Raw genomic sequence first — 17,269 nt, 5'->3', positions numbered from 1 at the left:
GCCGTGTCCACCCAACACGGCCCCGTGCTGCACAATCTGCAGAAGATGCCCAGTTCAGGTAACTGGACACGGGGCGTGCTCACTGAACACGCCCATGTGCCCAGGCTTCTGTTTCTTTTTACTAAATTCTGTTACTGGCAATCTGAACACGGGGCCATGCCCGGACACCACGGGGCCGTGTCCAGAAGCCTAGTAACATAAAATTTTGCTTTTTCACACCTTTTTACACATTCAATCAACCTAAAAAATTATTTTTGGGACACATTGAGGGCAATGTGTGATTTAAGTGTGGGGGGATGCTAAAACTTTGAATCTTGCAAGTCCTAAATACAAGCCTTACACAAAACTCTATTGGAACCGCTAATCACCCCAAATTTTTTGCAAAAAAAAAATCATTTTTTTTACTTGTCTAGGTTTAATTTGGGAATTTCAAAGTTCTAAAAAGGTTATATTTTTACAAACTTACAACCGATAGCGTCGTGATAAAAAGAACCAACATAAGAAAATTATAAAACGGCATGACAAGTTTAGTTAAAATTTGATTATATATACTTGATCACATAAAAACTCATTCCCACAAAAGTGAGTTTTGAGTCTTTATTGAGCATACAAATACATATCTTTAAACTAAATGCTCATTTTTCATTTCTTGTGTGAATAGCCCCGCTTGGTTCTTACGACTCTAGAACTTGCCACGACGATATGTAACATCCATAATAATAATTAACATTTACATAACATTAAAGTAAGCATTTTATATTAAAAATGCCACTTAACAAAAACTTTTACATCATAAGTATTTAAACATGTTTAAAACATCCAAAAACATCGTTAAAAGTGTTTACATAATCCACTTGTATTAAAACAAAACAAGATCGAATGCGGAAGCTTCATTGAGAGGTGTGTTCGGTTCTTGCTCGTGGCTTGATCTTCTTCCGGAAGCATATAACATTCACCTAGAATCAAAACCAACATAAAAGTTAGTTTTGATAGTTTATTTACAAGTTAATACAAGTCCCATGAGCCATACAATTAAAATAACAAGGATTTGCAGGTTTTACACCCGTCGCGTGCCGTAATCGAAACTATGCTCAAAATCGGATTCGATTAACTAAGATATGCAAAATTCAGCAAAAGTGACTGGGCTCTACCGTAACTTACGGTAGCCACCGTAAGTTACGGTAGCCACTGGGCAAAACTGGTCTACCGTAAGGCAGTAGAAAACTGTCGTAACAATTTATTTGCTACCGTAAGTTACGGTAGCTACCGTAACTTACGGTAGCTTTCAAACTTAACATCTGAATTCACAAATTAATAGACTTCGAGCCCTTGGCTTTAAAATTCATTTTTAAAGACTTTTGACCTGTTCAAGTTTTTAAACCACAAACTTGTTTCTAATTAACCATTAAGCATACATCAACATGTTTATCTCAAAATCTTTAATTTGGGTTTGTAACTTTTATGAATTACGCGGCTAGTACCGAATCTATGCGCATAATTCTTTTGACCTATTTCGAAGATTTAAACCTTTTAAGTTTAAATCTTTCCCCTTTGTATTGGACAATCTACTGTATACTTATCTATAACTCACAATATGCGTACCTGGTTCGGATCAACATATTGACCCGTTTTAATACCTTGTCTCAATAATCGTTAATGCATAGCATCGCTAATTCATAAGCCGATTTATCATGTGTGCATAAAACTCCACAAACACTTATTAGTCGTTAATTGTCAAATGGTATCAACATTTCCATTTGACCCGTTTGGTCTAAACGACCAATCATTTTGCGCTTATATTTGACTAGATCACCATTTAACCCTTTTTATTCGTTTAAGCTTACTTAGAAAGTAGCCATTCAAAAACTCATTTTTTTATTTATGTCATCCCATGACCAAATTACCATTTCACCCATTTTTACCATTAAACATGGTTTTTCGTCTTTTTATACGTTCCGACCCGTATCTTTTCATGTCAAAATCATATTTTAAATATAACCTTGTCGTATTTATAATCTATAAATAAATACATATCTTACGATAAAGGTGTAAGCTTTACTTACCTCACATCCAAACTATGCCTTACTTTTCCTTATTGATTTGTTTGACCCTCTTCGTCCTCAAGCTTCCACCTATCTCGTTTAGCGTCAAACTAACATCATCATTCACAAGGTGGTTAGATTAGTCATTAACTAATACAACTATCCCACCTTACGTATTTTCTATGTCGAAATCATTGTTCGACTTCGTCATTGGTTAATTTTAACTTTCTACCAGTTAACTACCTCTAATCATATGATACGTGAAATTAACTAAAATCTACGTTATGATTAGATTCCGTATTATCACGTATCACCCCTAATTAAATCAATTAGGAAATTACGCGTTTCATTCATAGTTTCAACATATGAACATTGTGGGCATAATTTATAACATCAACAATCAAGTTTCGTATCACTGAAAATAGGCTGTTTTTGTTGACCTGTTTAATCTGTTTACAAGTCTTCAAAAATTATGATTTTTTTATGTGGTGTACCACTCGGAGGGTTAGACCTTGTGTTAAAATTTCAAGATCTAACTCTTTACCAAAAATTCGTAAAAATTCATTAACTAAGCTACAATCAGATTCGTCATTTCTAACTGCAGCTTACGGAAAAATTCATTTAAAATTCCTCGTTTATCCGATTGACGAAATTCCAATTGGCGATTTTTCTAATCACTTAAAACTTTCTACAGTACAAATTTAAGATCATAACTCAATTCCTAAATTGAGTTATGACATTCGTAATGGGCAGCAAATTCTGCCTGAAAACGCAGCTTGAACCTTTGATACGGAAAAATTCATAAAACGCTCAATTTTCGTCGAAAAAATGCGATTCCAGTGGGGTTTTAAAGATATTTCCTGGAATTACATTTTAGACTCAAGAAACACATGATTTTATCAGGTTTTGTCCAGGTTACAGCCAATACAAATCGGCTGTAAATTCTGATCAAGAATCGTTTGAATTCAGCTTTCAATTTAAGCTTGTTCTTGACATCATAACACTATTTTTTTTGCAATCAAAACCCTAAAAACATCTCATACATGAATTTAGTATCAACAAAACTTGAGCTAAGCATGATTTCAACATATACTTGTCTAGGGTTTACTGCTAGACATTACTATGTTCCTATTCTATCCATATAACAATAATGCAACCATCAATTTCGAATTTTCTAAGATCACCCAGAAATTTAACTAGAGATTTCTCATGAAATTCACATACCTTATGACTCCTTTTTCAGTGGAGATCACTATTTCGTGCTCGGGTTTCGTTTTGAAACAGAATTTGGCCTTCAATTTGGACAATTTGCATGAACTAGGGTTTGGTGGAGGATGTTTGGTCGCCCCCTGCGTTCTTGATCGAACCAGACACAAGTTTGGTGTTTTAAATTTTGTTTTAATAATAATAGTTTCAAACTTAACACCTTTGGTCCCCAAACTATTATTAGGTTCTTATTTTAGGTGTTTTTAACCTTCTAACATATTACTACAAGGCTTCTTTCTAACTAGGTTATTTTTATTCCTAGTTATTTTAATGGGTTCGGGAAATTATAACCCGTTTTATTTTAAGTCCCGTTAACTCTGGCCTTATATATGTATACTTTGTTTCCTCAACAACCTTTATTCCTTTTTATTTAATATTAGGTTTCTTTATTTAATCCCTAATATTTACCGGGTTAACTTCACCACTAACGGTACTTTACCCGTTCATAAATATTAACGTGGTTTGATTACCAAACTCGTTTACGGGGTGTTACACGATACATTCCCGGTCCTTACCAACTTAAACCTGAGTAAGTAAATGATGGAGGCATTAGGACTAACCCGTTTTATTTCTACACCATTATTTTTTTTGCCACCTACCCAAAATCCCCATAGTTAACCCCTTTGAACCTAAAGCTTTTCATTTCTTAACCCAAAACAAACACCCTTTTACCCACCTAAACCTTTTTATTTTAAACCCTTTATTTTAGTAACAAGGCTCGGTTTTTCTTATGACTTGCTTATGAAAAAAAAAGATGAATTCAAAAGAAATAAACAAACAAGTTTATCAAAAAGAACTCTGTTTGAAAAAAAAATGCTTCATAAAAATAAAAAGTTTTGAAAAATAAAAAGTCTTACGAAAACCGACGCCTTTTACGCTTTTCGCCCTTTTACTAACCACTAACCCAACCACCCACCTTTAGCCCAAGCCTAACCCTTCACCCCAAAAGTTCTCTTGATATTTACAAAGGTGTATAGTTAAAAAGGAGGAGGATTGATTGCTTGGCAAACTTATAGTAGGAGTAAGTTCCATGCCGCTCTCGAGTGATTCACTAAAATACATCTTCGGCCGAGTGTTGAATGATCCCCCGTGAGGTATGTGAACTTGTATATAAATGGAATTTTAAAAAGGCATGTTATGCCCTAATAAGTAATTTATCTTATGTAAAATTTAATAAATCATGACGAATAGGATTGTAAATAAATAAAAATAAAACTTAAAGAATCTTGGAAATCCCGACACTCTATGACAAGCCCAAAAACCTTCTCTTCTACGCGTTCCATTTGGGAGTGTAAAGCCATATTATAAAGAGTTTTGCTTGAGGACAAGCAAAGATTCTAGTGTGGGGGTATTTGATGTGCACAAAATGTAACATATAAATTACATCAACTGTGGCATAAAACTAACCCTTTTTTTAGTACTAATGTTGGAAAAAGTGTGTTTTTGTCTTCCTTTTGTATTTTCAGGATTAAATGAGCTCAAATGAACAAAAGAAGTAAAAAGGCAGCTAAATCTAACATAAATACAAGAAAAGGAACAAACGTGGCATGCCTGACCTCCCCGACAGCATCTTTCCAAGCAAAACAAGAGAATAGAAGACTGAACACGCCCCGTGCTCAATGAGCACGGGGGCGTGCCCAAGTGTCAGCAGAAAAGACAAAGTTACATCGTCGAGTCGGTTCAAGGGATGTTAAATTTCACTATGGATGTTGATATGCTAGCTCATTTCAACACTTGGCAACGATCTGGACAAGATGATGAGTTCGAGGCCCAAGATCAATGGCCCACAGAACTTCGCCGGGCTCGCGTAATACCAGCTGTAGATTATATAATTTTTCGAATGTGATATTCTTGCAATTATTTACTCACATCATATTTTACATATAGATGCAGGAAAAAACTTTGCACATTATAAACTACTTAGTTTATTTCTATATCAAACATGTACACTAACACATACTGTCTTTAACATTGTTTTATAAAGATATGTAACTAAACACAAAGAATTTAAATAATATATTATAATATGTTTTTTAGTATTTGAATCCGATCGTTATTAGAACAAACCCGTGTATTCACACGGGTGTACACCTAGTAAAATAGAGTAAATGACGATTTTTATAATTTACTTAATAAAATAAAATAATAGAGAATCATAGGGTGAAAGCACCGAAGCATACATGAAGTGGTTTTTTTAAGGTAAGTTAAACTTTTCGTTTGAAGTGGTTTTTTTAGGGTTTTGTTGTTTATATTTGTATCGGATTACAGTAGATATTCTTTAACTTCAATAATTATAATTACAATCTTTTATTTAGAAAACTTATTACACTATACGTCCTTTAACACTTAATAAAATAAAATAATAGAGAATCATAGGGTGAAAGCACCGAAGCATACATGAAGTGGTTTTTTTAAGGTAAGTTAAACTTTTCGTTTGAAGTGGTTTTTTTAGGGTTTTGTTGTTTATATTTGTATCGGATTACAATAGATATTCTTTAACTTCAATAATTATAATTACAATCTTTTATTTAGAAAACTTATTACACTATACGTCCTTTAACACTAATCTAGTTAAAATTTTATTAAAACGAAAAACCATAGATTTGTTTTTTTTTCTTTTAATGAAAATTGGTTTTGTTTTGAAACATAATGAAGATCTCATCTTTTTCATTTTGCCTTATAAAACGGGGTCTTCAATCTTCGAAATCGTGAATTAAAATTGGGCAGGAAAAACATAAGTTCACTGTTTGAGATCGCGAATTCGATTTAATTTTACCTTTTTAGTTTTTGTTAGACACATGGTTTAGTTTTCTCTAAAAATATATAATATTTAAAGTTTAAACAGTCTAAACCCATTTTTTTATATTTTTAGTTCTGCTATAAATTCTTTATAAACCTAAGTTGTATCTAAAATATAATATTTTACTTAGTATAACAAAAAGCCATTATTTTTTAATATAAAGAGAGAAAAAAGGTAAAATGTGAAAATGATTTGAAAAAGAAAACTCTTATGCAATACAGTTTTATTTTGTTTTTCTTAATTTCTATATAACTTTATCCTCAATTCGAGCTATAACCAAAATACAATATCTTCATTTTTCTCGTATTAGTTTTTTTAATATAAAAGGAAGAAAAAGGTAAATGCGAAGTTGGATTTTGAAGACATTATCCTAATTTTTGATATGATTATTTAAAATAAAAAGGTAAAAAATATTTCTGAAAAATCACGTTTTTAGTGTTTTGTTTGAGCGCATGACGTATATTATTGTGAAGCCTATGTAACTTCACAATCCATATGTGTATTGTGATGGCCGGTGGGGTATTAGATGGTTATGCATATATAAAGTTTTTAGTGAAATGACAATGGATGATAGTCTCATGGACTTCAATGTGGGGACGTAATTTTGGCACGCGCATTACATGATTTGATGATACTCTCATGGAATTCAATGATATGTGCTTTTTTGGAATGGCATGTCTTTACTCAAACTAAGGCCGGGCGGTATGGGGGTTCGTCCCCTCACGTCTTTGGTCCGACGTCGCCGTCCCCCCATTTCCCCCCCTCCCTGCTGGCGTCGTGATCGTCAGGAATGGGACGCCCAAGCCGGTCCTCCCCCTCTCTCACACACCTATACATACAATTTATATATATGCATGTTAGGATCATCTCCCCATTTCCTTACCTCCATCCTTTTTGCCCCATTCTCAGACTCATCCTACGTGACGCTTACGTAGCGGACCATCACCATACCGTGTAGCCTAAGTGTGGTGAGTTAACTTAGGGGTGTCAATTTTAACGTGTTAAAGGGTTAATAGGGTGTGAGTTGACGGCTTGGAATATACAAACTCAGTTTAACTAAAAGTAAATTTTATGGTAACACATGAGATTTTTAAAATTATTTACTAGAAATAAGATGAGTTTGTGTGCAACCTTAACTGGTGAAGATTTTGGGTATTCTCAAGAACTTGTGGAACATGTGTAAAAACTAAAAGAGTAAATTATGATTTTGGCTCCTTTTGTTGATCATTTTACCCTTTTAGCTTAAAAAGATTTTTTTAACATCTGAGACTTCAACATCTTTTTTTAACCCTTTAACCTCATCCATTAAATATCAGGGGCCAAAAGGGTTAGAAAAAAAGACGTTATGGGCCAAAAGGGTTAGAAAAAAAGACGTTGGAGGCTCAGATGTTAAAAAAAATATTTTTTGGGCTAAAAGGGTAAAAGTGATATAACCACATGGGCTAAAATCGTAATTTACTCAAACTAAAAAAGTTGGTAAAAGCGTTAGGATTAGATGATTTTCATACCAGTGACGCATATGATTAGGTTCATGGGCGAAGCTTTTAAGGGGCGGGAGGGGGCGGCCGACCCTCGAACTTTCGCTCAATAGTGGAGAGTATGTAGTTTTGGTATAGAAATTTTTGGGTATATACGTTTTCGACCCCCCGGTTTTATAGAAATTTTTAGGTCCGGTGACTTCCACCCCCGGTCGTAAATCTCAAATTTCGCCACTAATTAGATTAGGTTATTGTTGTGATTATTTTAACATATTCTTGCTCTAAAGACAAATGTATAACAGGGCCGGACCCAAGTTATGGCTTGGGTGGGCGGGTGTCTCTCTTAGAAAAAGATTAGTACGCATTTTATAACCAAAAATCTCGATTGCACCTTTTGAAAATTTGGTTTAACCTTTCGTTTGCACCCCTTAAAAATAATTTATTGGTTCGCCACTAATCTATAGACAAATGGGTTGTTTTTGCCATTGAATTTCTTCAAAAACAGAAATTAAAGTTCAATCTTATAAATTGATCTAGTGCGACCACCTTCTCATAATCAAGCCTAATCAGATCTTTGATATCAATTATTAAAAAACATCTTATCTTATTCACTCTAAGAACCAGGAATAAGGAAATTAAATAAGAAATTAAATTGCGAGAAATACAATCAGCAATTTCTTTATTAAATGGATCAAACTCATTAAGAAAAAAATGACAAGGAAAACGAGTTCAACAATAATTTCCAAGTTTTCTAAACATTCTTTACGCATTTCTCTACATACGTGTTGGAACTAAATTCTTGCTCATAAACAGTTACAAACGAAAACCAAAGGCTAACAAGAGAATTGACAACCAAACCCCTAATTTTCACACTATAAATTTGCAACATATTTTTAGCATAAAGAGGTTGTACCTAAAGCTTAGGAGAGTTTAAAAAAATATTAATATTACACTTTTAACTTATAATATTTGATTTTTTTTTTATTTTTATCCCAAATGTTTTCATCTTTTGCAAATTTAACCTTGCAATTTTTTTACTTTCAAATTTGTTCTTCTATTTTTCACGTTATGTCTACGACTCGGGTTTGAACATTAAACGTAACGACGAAAAAGTACGTCGTAATATAAACAAATTGTAGAGTAGAATTTGTAAATCACATGATCGTATCACGTTTTTTTTTAACATAAGGCCGATGTTATATTCAAGCAAATAGTGAATTAAACTGAAAATTGCTAGTGTACTTGTTGAATTTTTCTTTTTCCAGCTACTGTATAGTAGAATTTGCAAATCACATGATCGTATCACGTTTTTTACAACCAAACCTACTTACAAAAGTCAAAAGATGCCCATGAAAAGTGGTTTGCTGTGAATTTAACATTTTCTTTGCTAAAGTGGCTTCTTGTCTTTCCAATTTTGTTACATTTGTTCCGAAATAACAAAACAAAAATTAAGTAAACTTTGGGTTGATTCAATCAAAGTTTTAAGTTTTGAGTTCAGATAGATTTTAGAGTTTCAAAATCAAACAATTAGACCTTGGTTCACAAGCAAGTATGCAGCTAACACTACTTTCTTCGTATTTTTTTAACGACAAAGTTTGCTCTTACCATATATTACACCAATTAATCGAATAACTCCCTTTGTCCAGGTTTAAACCTGGAGCCTACCCTTTAAGAAGCATATGCCTTTATCAAGTAGGCTAGCCTCCATATTGACGAATCTCTCTTAGTTCATCCGAGAGGTATCACCATCTCTAGTACTGTTTCTAGCATATCACATATGTTGTTTTATGGCATCTTTAGGAGTTATACACTAATAACACAAATGATGTTATTCGCTAAAAGCATCCACAATGCTTAACGGGTGGTCCAAATCTAGACTATTTTAATTAGCATGCCACATCATTCCAAACCTCACTTTTTCCTACAACACTAAACAATTTCAAATCACCACTTTATTATTTACCCATCACCGACTTTTCCTTTTATTTAAACTATTTATAATCTATATAATCTAATTTTAATTTATTGACTTGATTATTTTATTTACGTTATTTTAAAAAATTTAAAAATCTGGAAAAATAAATGCCAGCAGTGCATTCCATTTCGGTTCGTTTTTGATATCAATGGCAGTGGTGCATTCTATTTCGGTTTGTTAATCACTAATTAAAAAACATGCTAGTAGTTGAAACGAATGTTTAGTTCGGTTTCAAACTCTGCTTTGGCCTGAATCATGACCATCTCATCAGAGTAACCACTGTGGGCATTTTTGTGGCGGTTGTATATTCCACCGAAAATGAGTTGTGGGAGTGGCCATATAATGCCAATGCGATTTTAAGTTCTCCTTTGTCCTGTTGATATTTATTGAAAAACAAAAAGTTTTATTTTTAAAAACTTAGCCGTTTGAAGTTTTAAAATTTGAAAAACATTTTTTAAATGTTAGAGCTCAAAAAAGAAGCGTGGGACCCACTCGACCTCACCGGACCAGTCCGCTCAAGCGGACTTGGTCTAAACCAAACCGATGATTCAACACCTCACAGCCCCTCGTCAGATATTGTTGTGGTCAGGATTTTGGACGCCTTCAACGGACCACGCGTTGGATGGAGGTGCTCTAAATATTGCAGCATAATTGCTTTATGAATTGAGAACACTACCTCACAGTATGTATTTGATTCAGTATTATCATTTTAAGCGATGAAGTTTTGAACACAAAATAAATCAACAATCGTAAAGCAATTTGATTATCTAAGATTTTTAACAAACAACAAATGGTGTCGTCATGTTGGAGCACAAAAACTCAAATGGTGGAATCAAAATGGGTTCAATCATACTTTAAAGTCCTGAAATGGGCTTTAAAGCCCATATAAGGAGTCATTTACAATTTAAACATATTACCTTTTATTTTAGGGCCTCTCCATGAAAAAGTATAGGACTAAAGTTTAAACGTATTTTTAATACCGGCCATTTTAAATTCAGTAAAATGATAATGATAATGTACAGTTTGATATGACACTTTAATGAAGCATATCATGTTAGGATGTTTTAGTAATGTGAACTATGCTCTATAGCATTGTACGAAAACAAGGTATTGGGCTGCTACGATTGAATGAACATATATACACGAGGAATCTTACGAAAATCTTATTAAAACCTATATAAATTAGCAAACTTTTTGTGTATAAGGACTTGTAAGTTGTGTTTTGGGTGTTTTCCAAAAAAAAACTTGTTATTTTTTCTTTAACCCAATGGTTTGTACATTTTTCAATTTTAACCCTACATAATTTGTTTTTTAACTTTAACCCAAAACTTTTCATTATTTGCAATTTAACTTCACAACTTTTATCACTTATACTTTTCATCTTTCGCAAATTTTCGTTTTACGTATAGTTCTAAAATTTTCGAGTTAATACGACGCAACGTGCATGTGTGGTTCAACGTTTTTACTTCTATTTTTCCATGTTTGACAGGTTCGTCGCAATACACATATTATAGGTCGAGTCAGGGTTGGTTGTCGATGACGGTTGTGTGACATTAGTACTATTTGACACCGTTTTACGCCTCGCCGCAACGCGGGGTGTGCTTTGGGGATTTTTCAAAGAAAAAATTGTTATGCATATGGTTGTCATAACGTTGGCTTTGGGGGGTTTCCAAAAAAAAAAAATTTTGATTTTTTTTACTTTTCACCCAAAAGTATTTCATAAATTACTTTTAACTCAAAACAATTTGTTTTTTACTTTTAACCCAAAACTTTTTATCTTTTACAATCTATCCTCATAACTTTTTTTACTTTCAACTTTGGTCCTTTATAGTTTTCATTTTCCGCAAATTTTGCGCTCTATGCTTGGTTCTAAATTTTGTGACTTAACACATCACAGCGTGCGTCTTTGGCTTAACGTTTTTACGTTCCGTTCTAAATTTTGCGAGTTAACACGACGCAACGTGCATGTGTGGGTGAACGTTTTTACATCGTCTATTTTTACCTCGTTTGACAGGTTTAACACAACGTGTGAGTCGTAGATCGACTTAGTTATAAATAAAGCATCCCCGCCGTATTACGGCGGATCGTAATCCTAGTTATATTAATAAAGATACCTTTAGAAATTTGGTGAATACTCATCTCATTTTTTTTAGGTTTAGTTTCACCATTGTATAATAAACAATGTATGTCTTAATCTGATAATTTATATTACTCTTATAACTTTGTTTCTTAGTTTTTTTTTAATTTATAAAAACTAAATATCCGGCTATGTTTTTTTTTTTATCTCTAACATTCCAATGTTTTTTCAATTTACAGTTTCATCATCTATATCTATACTTTCTATAAAAGGAGAAATCCAAGTGACATAAGAAAAGCTGATGTGTCAGCTAGAGAGCATGTCCAACAAGGCTTTTCTTATCTCATTATTACATCATAAAACCTAATATTAAAAGAGTTTAAAATTCAAAGTTGGCCCACATCAAACCACTGCATGTGTATTTTTAAATTTTAAAGGTCTGGCCCACATTCTAAAGGGCAACCATTGCCCATCTATGAGAAAGTAGCAGTTGGTTCCTTTGGCAAATGTATACTTAGCAGCAGCAGATGTTGTTATCTTCCGTAATACTTTTAGATCAACAGATGTTTAACGCTAATTACCGGGAAATTCAAATTTAAATATGCATGGGAATAAGTAATTAGCAATTAATGCATGTCACTCAGATTCAAACTCCTGTCAATCATCCTTCTTATATAAGGTTTTTCTTCTCATTTACCTCTTCATATTTCATTACGCTTTCATCTTCTCTGATCTTGAAATTTGAAATTTAATCACAACCCGAATTCCGAATTAGAAGCATGTCAATATCAGTTGACAGTAATAATCTTAGTTTTGTTAACGATTTGAATCCTGCTAAGGATATGTGGAACGTGAAGGCGAGAATTATACGAAAATGGAATCAGGGTTACAAATTGGAGATGATCTTCCTTGATGAGAAGGTAATTTATATCTCTGCTTTTCCATTTTATTTTACAAAATGTTGTGTTGTATGTTAAGAACATAATTTCTTTAAATGTTCTTCAGGGTGCTAAGATTCAAGGAGGTATTAAGAGTTATCTGATACCTGTTTTTGATGGACAGCTGCAAGAAGATGTTGTTGTGATTCTTTCGAAGTTTGGTGTTGGTGAGAATAAAGATTTATATAAAGTAGTAGTGCAGCCTTATAAAATCAACTTTTATAGATGCACAACTGTTACTCGTGTGAGAGATTGGCAAGGTGTTGAGTATGGTTTCAATTTCAGAGCTTATGAAGATATTCTTCAAGGAGAGGCGTTAAATGCTTTGAGTGTTGGTAATGTATATTTTTGTAATCATGTCTTGCTTGTATAATATTAGAGAGTTTTACTTACATTCTTGTATAATGTGATCATGTAGATGTTGATGGATCTGTGATTTCTTGTGGAGATCTTGAATTCTTTGATCGACCTCCAAAGGAGACTAAGAAGATGAATATCGATATTGAAGATTTGGAGTAAGTTGTTGTTTATATGTTCAGTCATATAGTGATCATAAAATGTATTTAATGATGTTAGTAAATAAGATGAAGAATGTTTGTATTTAATGTGGGATCATGTAATGGTAATAAATGAGGTTTATATTGTTTGTATGTGTAACACCTCGAAAAATTTCGTCCAATAATGTCTTGACACGTGTCATAAGGTTCCGGTATGTGAAAATATACTTTAGAGGGACTAAAAGTGACAAACAGTGAAAACTATGGAACGTAAGGGTCCAAAGTGTCAACAATGGATAAATAGGCTCTATGATAACCCCACATAATGTTTATAACCTTAAACGGATGGTTCATGGATCATACGACGCGGAAATTGCACAAAAAGTGATGTATTGCAAACTATAGGGGCCAAAAGTGTCAACATGTTTAATTTATACCTCTGAGTGAACTTTTGGCAGACCCGAAGCTTTGAGAAGCTAAAATATACTCACTTGAATATGTGGTTAAAATTTCATGAAGTTTCGTCAACGTATGAGAAAGTTATGGCCAAAACCGTACTTAAGGGACTAAAAGCGTCAACGTCGAATTTCATGGCTTTTCGGTTGAGCGCAAAGTTATCCGAGGACATTACCATGTTGGTAAATATCCCAAGGTTCCTAGAAACCAAGTTTGGGGGTTTACGAGTCAAGAAAAGTTGCCAAAACCTCGTAACCAAAGTGCAGGGACCAAACTGCAACATTTAACAAAGTTTTGGGGATCAGACAAAGCCAGGCGGCCCGCCTGGCACCCCCAAGCGGGCCGCGTGAGACCCCCAGTAACAGAAAAATGCGAATTTTGCACTTTGGGTCAGTTTGGTGAGTGTATAACAGCTTGCAACACCTCCTTTTGCACCAATTAAATCCCTTGCATGCCTAGGACAATAGTAAGCTCTCTATAACCTCTGATTTCATCCATAAAACAAGATCAAAGGCTCATTTCTTTGAGCTCATACATTGTGATCAAGAACATCCAACTTGTAAAACTCTCAAGACAACTTCCTGGAGCATTTCTGAACATCAAGGCCGATTCCTAGTAGTAACTAAGCATCTATAGGACCTTTGTAAGCTTCCAATTCAATCTTTAATTCGTTCTTTCATAGATTATTAGTAAAAGTCAAACTGGTTGTTCTTACGCTTTGACTTTCTGATTAAACGAATTTCTCTCAGTCATTTCTCGAATTAAAACCACAAATATGTTGGTAATTATGTGGGGAACAAACCCTCAAAAGGGTATTATCTAATTCCCACTAAATGCATGTTAATTGTCGAGTCAAACGTGATTCTAAAAAGTCAACAGAAGTGATTTTTGCGAAAATAAGCTTGAATGTTAATATAATAGACATGCAATCTGTTTGATCATCATAAATAACTTGTAATACATATAAGAATGAGTTTTATCATCATCAACTCGACAATCTATAGTATAAATACAAATCGGGACCGAAAGTCTTGTAAAACGTTTATTTCGTAGACTATCGATCCGGATTCGTACATGCATGTTTGAGATCTGTATTGGAGTGTATTTTGAACCATTTTTATTTTGGTAAAACTTTCTGAAATTTTTGTTGATTGAGTCTTTACTTAGCCGATTCAAATGCATGTTTCCGATTTATACATAAAGTTGACTATTTTGCCCTTTTTGAGATAAAACGTGATTTTTGGAAAAGTGAAAGAGTAGAAATCTTTATTTCTAATATATAAACTTGCACCGAAAATTTCGGATCAGTTGGTGGTCCAGATTTTGAGTTATGGCCATTAGCGTAAAACTATATCTTAAAGTTACATAAACGGCCCTTTTCGCGTATAACCCATTTCTGGCCACGTTTTGATATAAAACTTTTTACCCACTGATGTATTATAATATTTTGGGATTTTTGATGATTTTTAATTAATTTTTGGCTGAACGGATCTTAGATCGCTTAGTTATTTCGGGTTATGTCAGTTTTGACCGTTTAAGCCATAAAATGAGTTTTATACATTCTTTTGACCCGAAACCTTTTCCTACTGTTTTTATTTGTTGAATAAAGTATTTTAAGTATTCTGGAAATATAAAAGTCTCAGCTTTTCTTTGAAAACCCGAAAACGCCCTTAAATCGCATTTTTAGCGTTTTTAACGCATAGTAAGCGTTATGCTTATTTTTAACATAAAAGACTTTTACCTACTGATGTAATTAGTATATTTTCATATAATAACAGTAAGTATAAGTATATGAACTCAGACTTCCAGTTTTGGCATTTTTAGCCCTTGTGAAATTACTAAAATACCCCTACGGTGCATAGTTTGGTTTTAAATGATAAATTTGATATATGGGTCATACCCTACTGTTATAATAAGTTAAATGAAGTATATTTACGGTATAAACCAGACCCGAAACTCAGATTTCTAATTTGACTCTTTTATAATCTTTTAAATGACCAAAATGCCGTTATAAGGCATAAATTGAGTTTAGAATTATTCCGGGCAATATAGAACATAACTTACTGATATTATGTCATATTTAAGGCATAATTATCTCAGGGAACTTGCATTTGACTTGTTTGGCTACCCGTAACGCCCTTTTTGCGTTCGGTTCGGGTTACGTAACTAGTTTGCGTAAATTGACCGAAACGGGTCAAACGTTATCATTTTTATCTCAAAATCCAGAATGTATTTAGTATACCCATATTATACAAGTATTCAAGCTTGTCGGGTCTAAATCACATTCCATCCGGTCTTTCGCTTAATCGTGCGTTTAACCGTATCATCCTTAAAACTAACCGGTCAAAGCTTGGGCTTAATTAAAGACCTGTTAGTATTCTAAATTGGTTATTTATACCATCGTTCCAGACTAGAGCTTTCCGGTAAATTGTACCTACGCTTACTTAGGAATACGGCTGAGTTATTATTCTTGCTATTTAAGACAGGAGCTAGCTCAGGTAAATACTTTTAACTTATTTTCCCTTATACGGGCTTGGGATACGGTATTATAAAAATACCGCTTGGTCGGGTGTAGAAACTGTTTAATCGGAGATGATTAAATTGCATAATCCCGTTTAATCTGTGTTGATTGATAACAAATAACATTGGGGGTTAATGACCGTGTCCTGGATATCCTTGGCTCATTTTAAAAAGTGAATGGCCACGACGTAAGCACAAGGTGTAGGCAGAACACCTCCTGTTGCATATGTATAACGTATACTCACTCGTGAGATTATCTTCTTGTGAGATTATATTTGTGGTGTGTCGATTAATCTTGTCCGGCTTGTATTGTATAATCACCGGCCCTAAATGTTGGACAACCATGTAAATCGGATACAAGATTTTTATTAATAAAATTGTCCCAAGTATAAAGATTAATTTTGCCTCTGTGCATTTTAATCAATGTGTCAAAATAATTTGTGCCGTTTGCACTCAAATCACTGTTCAAACTCTTTTTCCAAAATGAGTCAGTTAATTGTATTTACCAGTGTAAACTGACGTATTTTTCCAAAAGGTTAAGTGACAGGTACTATGCGTAATTGGCTGGGAGCTCAGGGCGTCACTAAGGAGTCTTGCGAGTCCTAGATGCCTAAAGTCTATAGGACAGTTTTCTTTTATTGATCCGCCTGTGGATCCTCTACTTTCCGTTGTAATACTTGATATTACTTATATTCGGAATGTAATATATTTATTTTCTGCTTCCGCTGTGCATTTATATATATTGTGTTGTTTGTCTATGATGAGGCCAACTACGTCACTATACTCCCCACCGGTGACACGTGGAAAATTGGGGTGTGACAGGTTGGTATCAGAGCCAACATTGAGTGAATTAAACACTATCCTAATGTGTTTAATCTCAGTGACACAATTGCACATACTTGAGTCTAGACTTAACATAGGAATACTCCCGATTCTAATCTGGAATTTACTGCTTCCGATTATTTTATATTGGATACGTCGCCAAGCGAAGAAGCCGTAATAGGAGTTCTCCACACCGGAGCCCGAGACGCTGAGTCTCGTACCGCGGCTAAAATGGAACGAACATCCAAGGAGAAAGCATTCAGAAATAGATGAAGAAGAAACTCCTTTTACTGAAAATCGTTTTCCTTATTAGTCCTTATAAGGACATAATTATCTTTAATGCCTACGGGCCAAACTTATTTAAAACATCCATTAGTGATGTAGTGCCTACGGGCCAA

At 33.9% G+C, this 17,269-nt stretch overlaps 1 long non-coding RNA gene across 1 annotated transcript; it reads right to left on the bottom strand.

Annotated features, from left to right (window-relative positions):
• Window positions 1-821: 821 nt before the first annotated feature.
• On the bottom strand, window positions 822-3,404 carry LOC118484832. Its single transcript, XR_004874634.1, has 3 exons — window positions 3,267-3,404; window positions 2,064-2,152; window positions 822-956 (listed from the first exon to the last, which is right to left on the bottom strand). It is a non-coding gene; the product is annotated as an uncharacterized LOC118484832 (long non-coding RNA).
• Between the last annotated feature and the right edge of the window lie 13,865 nt (window positions 3,405-17,269).

This window comes from Helianthus annuus, chromosome 12, assembly GCF_002127325.2.
Source record: "Helianthus annuus cultivar XRQ/B chromosome 12, HanXRQr2.0-SUNRISE, whole genome shotgun sequence".
NCBI lineage: Eukaryota > Viridiplantae > Streptophyta > Magnoliopsida > Asterales > Asteraceae > Helianthus > Helianthus annuus.
Note: the sequence above shows the minus strand (reverse complement) of the source record. Positions and strands in the feature narration are given on the sequence as shown.